The following is a 9,539-nucleotide window of genomic DNA, read 5'->3' as shown; positions in this document are numbered from 1 at the left end:
AAACCCCATAACAATAATCTCTCTCAAAGTCAGTGGTCTAAATTCACCAATTAAGAGACACAGAGGGGCAAAATGGATTCAGAGACAGAACCCCAACATTCTGCTGCCTACAAGAAACTCATCTCAACAGTCAGAGCAAACACAGACTCAAAGTTAAAGGGTGGAAAACAATCATGCAAGCAAACAGCTCCCTCAAATAAGCTGGGGTGGCCATACTAGTGTCCGACAGCATTAATTTCACATTGAAAAAGATAAGAAGGGACAGCGAAGCTATTTTATCTTCATCAAGGGATGAAGAACAACAGAAAGAAATCACATTCTTAAATGTACATGCACCTAATGAGGGAACAGCTAAATACTTAAATAACTGCTAACAGATATTAAGGAGAACGTTGCTAGCAAGACAATAGTAGCTGGAGATTTCAACATCTCCTTATCTCCTCTGGATAGATCAACAAGAACAAAACTCAACAATAAAACATTGGCTTTGAAAGAAGAAATAGAAAATAAAGGGCTTATAGAACTATACAGGGCTTTACACCCCAAAAAGAAAAAATACATATTCTTCTCCAGTGCGCACGGAACATTTTCCAAAATAGACCATATGCTAGGCCACAAAACATACCTCAATAGAATCAGGAAGATAGAAATAGTATCAACAATCTTTTCAGACCATGATGCACTGAGAATAGAAGTGAATCACACACAGACACGTAGAACCAAATAAAACACCTGGAAATTAAACAATTCAATGCTGAACAACGAGTGGATCAGGAAGGAAGTCAAGGACGAAATCAAAGGATACATGGAAACAAATGAGAATGAAGACACAAGCTACCAGAACTTATGGGATGCAGCTCAAGCTGTATTAAGGGGAAAATTTATCGCTCTGCAAGCAAATCTCAGTAAAGAAGAAATGATGCACGTAAACAACTTGACTTCACAGCTCAAGATCTTCGAAAAGAATCAACAGAAGGAGCCCAAATCAGGCAGAAGGAAAGAGATCATAAACTTAAAGCAGAAATTAATGACATGAAAACCAAGGAAACAATCCAAAAGATAAATGAAACCAAGAGCTGGTTCTTCGAGAAAATAAATAAGATAGATAAACCACTAGCAACATTCACAAAGAAATAGAAAGAACCCTAATAAATCGAATCAGAAATAAGAATGGGGATATCACAACACAAACCAAAGAAATTCAAAGGAACATCAGAGACTACTTTGAAAGTCTGTATGCCACAAAACAAGAGAACCTAGAAGAAATGGATGAATTCCTGAATTCCTATAATCTCCCAAAGCTGAATAAAGAAGACATAGAGTGCCTGAATATACCTATTAACATCAAGGAAATTGAAACTGTGTTCAAAAGTTTTCCCAAAAACAAATGCCCAGGTCCAGATGAATTCAGTAGCAAATTTTTCTAAACATTTAAAGAGAACCTATTGCCAGTAGTTCTCAAGCTTTTCCAGGAAATTGAAAAACACAGAAACTCTCCAAAACAGTTTCTATGAAGCCCACATCTCCCTAATAACAAAAGGAAACAAAGGCACCACAAGAAAAGAAAAAAACAGGCCGATATCCCTGATGAACATGGATGCGAAGATTCTCAACAAAATATTAGCAAATAGATTTCAACAACTCATCAAAAAGATGATGAGTGACCAAATAGGTCTCATCCCAGGGATGCAAGGATGGTTTAACATTCGGAAATCAATCTACATAATCCATCATATCAACAAAAGAAAAGATAAAAATCATGTGATAATATCAATAGATGCAAAGAAAGCATTTGACAAGGTCTAGCACCCGTTTATGATGAAAACCCTCGCCAAAATGGGGATAGAGTGGACTTTCCTCAATATAGTTAAAGCTATCTACCACAAGACTACAGCAAGCATCATCGTCAATGGGGAAAACCAGAGAGCCTTCTCCTAATATCAGGAATGAGACAAGGATGCCCACTCTCTCCACTACTGTTCAATATATTACTGGAAGTACTTGCAATAGCAATTAGGCAAGAAAAATATATTAAGGGCATCCTGGTAGGAAAGGAAGAAATCAAACTCTCACTATTCGCAGATGATATGATACTTAACTTAGAGAACCCTAAAACCTCTCCGAGAAACTCGTAGAAACAATAGACTTTTATAGCAAAGTTGCAGGCTATACAATCAATACCCAAAGGTCCATGGCTTTCCTATACGCAAACAGTGAGAGAGAAGAAAGCAACATGAAAAAAAAAATCCTGTTCACAATTGTGCCCCAGAAAATCAAGTACATAGAAATCAGCTTAATTAAGGAAGTAAAGGACCTGTACAAAGAAAACTACAAAACACTACTTCAGGAAATAAAAGAGGACACGAGGAAATGGAAAATTATCCCCTGTTCATGGATGGAGAGAATTAACACTGTCAAAATGGCAATACTTCCCAAAGCACTGTACAAATTCAATGCAATCACTCTTATGATACCCATGACATTCTTCAAAGAAATAGAGCAAACCCTCCTGAAATTTATATGGAACAATAAGCCCCCAAGAATAGCTAAAGCAATTCTTTTGAAAAAGAAAATGGGAGGAATCAACCTCCCTAACTTCAAGCTCTACTACAAAACAGTAATAATTAAAACAGCATGATACTGGAACAAAGGCAGAGCTGTTGATCAATGCAACAGGGTTGAATATACTGACATCTCCCATCCAGCAAATGATCATCTAATCTTCGATAAGGGGACAAGAAAAGTGAAGTGGATCAGGGAAAGCCTCTTTAACAAATTGTGCTGGCAAACCTGGACGGCTACATGCAAAAAAGTGGGCTCATATCTCTGCCTAATGCCATGTACAAAAGTAAGATCAAATTGGATTAAAGGCCTCAACATCAGAACGGAATCCATAAATTTCATTGAAGACAAAGTTGGCAAAACCCTCCATGATATTGAAGTTAATGTTATCTTCAAAGATTTTACATCACTGGACAAGCAAATGAAATCAGAAATACATAAATAGGACTATCTTAAACTAAGAAGCTTCTGCACCTCAAAAGAAACAGTGACCAAAATACAAAATACAAAGACAGTCTCCAGAATGGGAAAGAATATTCGCCGAATACACATCTGACAAGAGGTTGATATCAAGGATATACAAAGAACTGGTTGAACTCCATAAGTAGAAAACATCCAAGCCCATCAAAAAATGGGGCGATGAAATGAACAGAAACTTCCTCAAAGAAGAAATCCGAATGGCTAAAAGACACTTGAGAAAATGCTCTATGTCATTAATCATCAGGGAGATGCAGATCAAAGCAAGAATGAGATATCATTTCACACCACAGAGACTGGCCCACATCCAAAAGAACAAAAGCAACCAATGCTGGCGCGGATGTGGCGAGAAAGGGACCTTCCTTCACTGGTGATGGGAATGGCGACTGGTTTAGCCATTCTTGAAAAAAGTATGGACGATTCTCCAAAACTTAGAAACTGAGCTCTCATTTGACCCAGCAATACCACTCCTGGGAATATATCCCAGAGAAGCAAAAAAGGATAGTCGAAGTGACATCTGTACTTGTTTGTTCATTGCAGCACTCTTTACAAGAGCCAGGATCTGGATAAAACCTGCGTGCCCAAGAAAATATGACTGGTTAAAGAATCTTTGGTACATCTACACAATGGAGTACTATGTAGCTTTTAGAAAAGACGAACTCATGAAATTTACATACAAGTGGTACTACATGGAAAGTATCATGTTAAGCGAAATGACTCAGAGAGAAATGGATAAACATAGAAAGATTGCATTCATCTGGGGAACATAAAGTAACAAAATAGGAGACAACACCTAAGAGTGGCTGAGATTATTACCAGGAGATTTGCTCCATGGCTTGGAGGCCAGCCACACATTCTAAGGGTAAAGGGAGCTCAGATAGAGAAAGGAGCACCAAATAAAGGATATTGAAAGGATCTTCCCAGGATGGGAGATGCATGCTGAAAGTAGACTCTAGACCAAACATGATTGCCACTCAATGCCTCTTTTGCAAACCACAGCACCCAAAAGGAGAGAGAGAACAAAATGGAATATCCTGCCACAGAGGCAGGGTGGGATTGGAGGATGGGGGGGTGGGAGGGATACTGGGATCCGTGGTGGTGGAAAATGGCCACTGGTGGAGGGATGGGTGTTTGATCATTGTACAATTGAAACCCAAGCACAAAAATTTGTAAATCTACAACTGTACCTCCTGGTGTTTCATTAATAAAAATTTTAAAAAATGTAAATGATGAAGAACGGGCACTGGTGGAGGGATGGGTACTGGATCATTGTATAACTGAAACCCAAGCACAAAATTTTGTAAGTCTACAACTGTACCTCATGGTATTTCACTAATAAAAATTAAAATATAAATAAAATAATTCAAGTTTATTCTTTTATATGAAGTTCTGAAGAACTTTCTTTTTTGAGTTAACAGAGTAAGGTGGGAAGAGACACTGGAGATGTTACTTGAGCAAATAGATAAACAACAGGAGGACAGGACAGTGCTACAGTGCTATTTCAATAACTGTTGGATTTTAATCTTGTGTTTTAGGCTTCATTAAGGAGTTGCCATATTTCCTTCTCCAGAGAAGAGACAGTGCATTCCTAATCCCTGAGTTTCTCTTTAACCTTTCCTTTGTGTTAGGAACTAAGTGAAATCTTTGGATGATTCTGGACTTTGTACTGGAAGTACTTTGTACTTGCTTTTCTATTTTCCCTATAAATTTTACTATAGAGTAATGCTCTTCCCTTAAACACAAAATGACCACTATGCTATGCTCATAATATAGGGGAGGTAATTGACTCAATTATCTACTCCTGTGTAGCACTGTAGCACTGTCCTCCCCTTGTTGATCGATTTACTCGAGCAGGCACCAGTAACATCTCCATTATGAGGCTAGTTATTACTGTTTTGGGCATATCGAATACACCACGGGAAGCTTCCAGGCTCTGCGGTGCAGGCGGGGTACTCTCTGTAGCTTGACATGCTCTCCAAGTATCTGCTTCTGTGTATCGTCATAATTATTTGACTCTCATTCCAGATTTGGTTACCACAGTAACTAACACCCCACAAAGGGAGGTCCCTCTGAAGGGACTTGGATGAACCCAGAGCTAGTAGAAAAGGTATACTGGCATCGAAATGGGACAGTCTAGATAACAAAAAAGTACAGTCTGGATGAAAGTCATTATGACCTTAGAATCAGGACTCCAAAGGGGAAAAATAAGCTGAACCAGCATGTGGACCTTTTTTTTGATTTATGGTAAAGTCCACTGAACTTGCCTTTGGAGCCCAGAGGACTAGGCTTTTGAATATAATCTCTTACTGTGTTTATCTAAATAACAATAAGTATTTAATAAGTAGCACTGTAGCACTGTTTTCCCGTTGTTCACTGATTTGCTCGAGTGGGCCCAGTAACATCTCTATTGTGAAATTGTTGTTACTGTGTTTGGCATATTGAATACATCATGCGTAGCTTGCCAGGCTTTGCCCTGCAGGCGAGATACTCTCAGTAGCTTTCAGGGATTTCTGAGAGGGGTGGAGGAATGGAACCCTACTCAGCTGGTCCGGCTGCGTGCAAGGCAGATGCCCTACCACTGTGCTATTTAATAAGTAATAAACTTAATTGTTTAATTATGTCAATAAATGTAAAAGGTAAAGGCCCTCCCGTTGATCGTCGATTTGCTCGAGCGGGCCCAGTAACGTCTCCATTGGAGACTTTGTTGTTACTGTATCTGGCATATCAAATACTCTCAGTAGCTTGCTGGGCTCTCCGAGAGGGGCGGAGGAATCGTACTCGGGTCGGCCATGTTGGCCGCTTGTAAGGCGAACACCCTACCCGCTGTGCTATCGCTCCAGCCGATATACTAAAATTGGAATGTCAATATGCCAAAACCAGTAATTGTTTAATATGATTGTTTAAAGATTCTGATGCACAGTTAATTGTGTAGACATAAATATCTCTATTTGTCCCTCAGACACATCATTAGCATGTATCAAAAAAAAACTAATCTTTTCAAAATCATTACTGATGAGGACTGGGGAACCATATGTGATGCTTGTGGTTGAAACCAGGTTGGGCATGTGCAAGGCAAGAACCTTACCCACTGTACTGTCAGTCCATCCCCTAGCTGTGGTTCTTGATGAGAGTTTAGTTGCAGCACTTGCTGGAGAACATACTCTGGCCTCTCTGCTCACTGCTTACACATTAAAGATTTTCACACTTGGTTTGGCACCAGATTATCACTGGGTAGGCTGCAGATTCATGTTATGCTCATGTGAGCCAGCCTGGGAATTGAACTTTTGTTCAAGGCAGGAGCTCAGCCACTGAGCTGTCCCTGGGCCTCTTTGTGGGTTATTATAGATTGTGCAAATCGATATGTCTTACAATTATGTTTTTTTTCATTTTGGTGCATTATTGGGCTGGAGCGATAGCATAGCGGGTAGGGCGTTTTCCTTGCACACGGCCAACCCGGTTTCGATTCTGCCACTTCTCTTGGAGAGCCCGGCAAGCTACAGACAGTATATTTCACCCACATGGTAAAGCCTGGCAAGTTTCTCCTGACGTATTCGATATGTCAAAAACAGTAACAGCAGTCTCACAGTGAAGATGCAACTGGTGCCCGCTCAAGCAAATTGATGAAGATTGGGAGGACAGTGCTACAGTGCTATGAAGAACTAAAGGGAAAGGGAAAAGCAATATAGATGTCTCTCGGAAACAGAGTGTCCTCTTGAATTAATCGCCCTCCCCCCACCCCAAAAATCGCCTCACTGAAGTGTTTAGTTGCAGCACTTGCTGGAGAACACACTCGGGCCTCTCTGCTCACTGCTTACACATTAAAGATTTTCACACTTGGTGTGGCACCAGATTATCACAGGGTAGGCTGCAGACTCATGTTATGCTCATGTGAGACAGCCTGGGAATGGAGCTTTTGTTCAAGGCAGGAGCTCTGCCACTGAGCTGTCCCTGAGCCTCTTTGTGGGTTATTATAGATTGTGCAAATCGATAGGTCTTACAGTTATGTTTTATTTTCATTTTGGTGCATTACTGGGCTGGAGCGATAGCATAGCGGGTAGGGCGTTTTCCTTGCACACAGCCAACCCGGTTTCGATTCTGCCACGCCTCTCAGAGAGCTCAGCAAACTACAGACAGTATATTTTGCCCACACAGCAAAGCCTGATAAGCTTCTTGTGAAGTATTCGATATGCCAAAAACAGTAACAACAGTCTCACAACATGGAGACTTTACTGGTGCCTGTTCAAGCAAATCAATGAAGAATGGGAGGGCAGTGCTACAGTGCTATGAACAACCAAAGGGAAAGAGAAAAACAATATAGATGTCTCTAGGAAACAGAGTGTCTTCTTGAATTAATCGCTCCCCCCCAAAAAAAGAAATCGCCTCACTGAAGTGCTTTCCCTCTGTAAATGATCAATCACACCTACATGCAGTCCAATACCTCAAGCCCCCTCAGATTTTCTATTAGTATGCTCATAGTTATGCATTAAACGGGTCATTTTCAACATCAGTCTGTGGTCCCTTGTCTCTTTGTTGCTCTGCTGTGGAGACCTGAGAGGTAGCTCTTGGTCACTGAAAGAGTTGCCCACCCACATCGTGAACATACAGCTACATAAATCAGAAATTACTAGAAATAGTTTTTTCTCTTTTAATGCTCCACTTTAACTCAGAGTGTGTACAGTTACTTTGAGCAAGCAGTCTTACTTAGGAACAGAGATACTCATTATTAGCATACATGTAAACTTTTTTTAAAAAAAATTTTATTAGTGAAACACCATGAGGTACAGTTGTAGACTTAAAAATTTTTGTGGTGGGTTTCAATTATACAATGATCAAGTACCCATCCCTCCACCAGTTCCCATTTTCCACCACCACGAATGTCAGTATCCCTCCCGCCCCCCATACCCCCCATCCCACCCTGCCTCTGTGACAGGGCATTCCTTTTTGTTCTATCTCTCCTTTTGTGTGCTGTGGTTTGCAAAAGAGGCATTGAGTGGCAATCATGTTTGGTCCATAGTCTACTTTCAGCATGCTTCTCCCATCCTGGGAGGATCCCCCAACACCCTTTATTTGGTGCTCCCTTCTCTAACTGAGCTGCCTTTCCCCTAGCATACATGTATGCTTTGACACTATTCTTTTTTATTGAATTACCTTATGATACACAGTTAGAAAGTTATTCATTACTGGGTTTCAGTATTACAATGTTCCAACATCCCTTCCTTCACCAGTGCACATTTCCTACCTCCAGTGTCCCCGGTTTTCATCCTGTCAAACTGCCATCACCTATTCCACCCAGCTTGACTCTGTAGAAGGCACTTTTACTGTTTCTCTCTCTTTCTTTCTCTGTCTTTGTCTGTCTCTGTCTCTGTGTCTCTGTTTCTGTATCTCTGTCTCCATCTCTGTCTCTCTGTCTCTGTCTCTCTCTCATTCTCTCTCTCTCTCTCTCCCTCTCTCCTTTTGGCCTTATGGGTTGCAATACAGATGCAATACAGACACTGAAAAGTTATCAGTACTTGCTGGTAGCCAGAATGATCATCTCCAATTATCAATGTCACAGTGGTCTCTTCTCTGCCCTAATATCCCCACTCAAACCCCCACGTCCACACAAACTCATGGAAAGCTTCTAACCATAGATTAGTGGCCCGGCCCTCATTTCTCTTGTCTTCAGTAATAGTCACCTACTATCTGTTTTTCATATGCCACAAGCGAGTGCAATCTGAATACTTTGTTCTGAAGTGAATACTGTTCTCCAATAAAACGCTATATTTTTTATCTTTTCACTTGAGTTTGTATTTCCTTTTGTTGGACATATAAACCTCTCTTAGGTTGGAATAAACCTCTGGGATTAACTGCTTTAGTCCTGAGATTACTCTCCCAAGATTTGCACAAGACACTGCAAGGGACATTGAATGGGGATGGTTTCAGCACATTCACACTCAAAGGAAAGATTTTTATTAATTAAGAAGAAATCATGGACTGGAGCGATAGCACAGCGGGCAGGGCGTTTGCCTTACAAGCGGCCAACATGGCCGACCCGAGTTCGATTCCTCCGCCCCTCTCGGAGAGCCCAGCAAGCTACCGAGAGTACTCGATATGCCAAACACAGTAACAACAAAGTCTCCAATGGAGACGTTACTGGGCCCGCTCGAGCAAATCGACGATCAACGGGAGGGCCTTTACCTTTCACCTTTTAAGAAGAAATCACTAATGGGAATTTGGCTTGGCCTAGTATTTATTTCATTAAAATGTATCCACTGAAGATAGGAAAGTAGGAGATTTATGGTCTTTGTAACTAAGTAATTTCCCTCTAAAAGATTTGTGATTTAGAAGAATGTATCATTTGTCCTACTTGCTTAAAGTCTTTATAAACATTCATTCAATGAAAATCTATTAGGTAAGCACTAAGTGTAACATCTTCTGGGTTATGGGAATAGTGAAGAAAATAATGAAAATTTTACATTCACAGATTTTGAATTCTATTTCTTTAAACTGGAAAATTTCTA

This window comes from Sorex fumeus, unplaced genomic scaffold (assembly GCF_029834395.1).
Source record: "Sorex fumeus unplaced genomic scaffold, SorFum_2.1 ptg000094l, whole genome shotgun sequence".
NCBI classification, from domain to species: domain Eukaryota; kingdom Metazoa; phylum Chordata; class Mammalia; order Eulipotyphla; family Soricidae; genus Sorex; species Sorex fumeus.
This window is presented reverse-complemented; position numbering follows the sequence as displayed.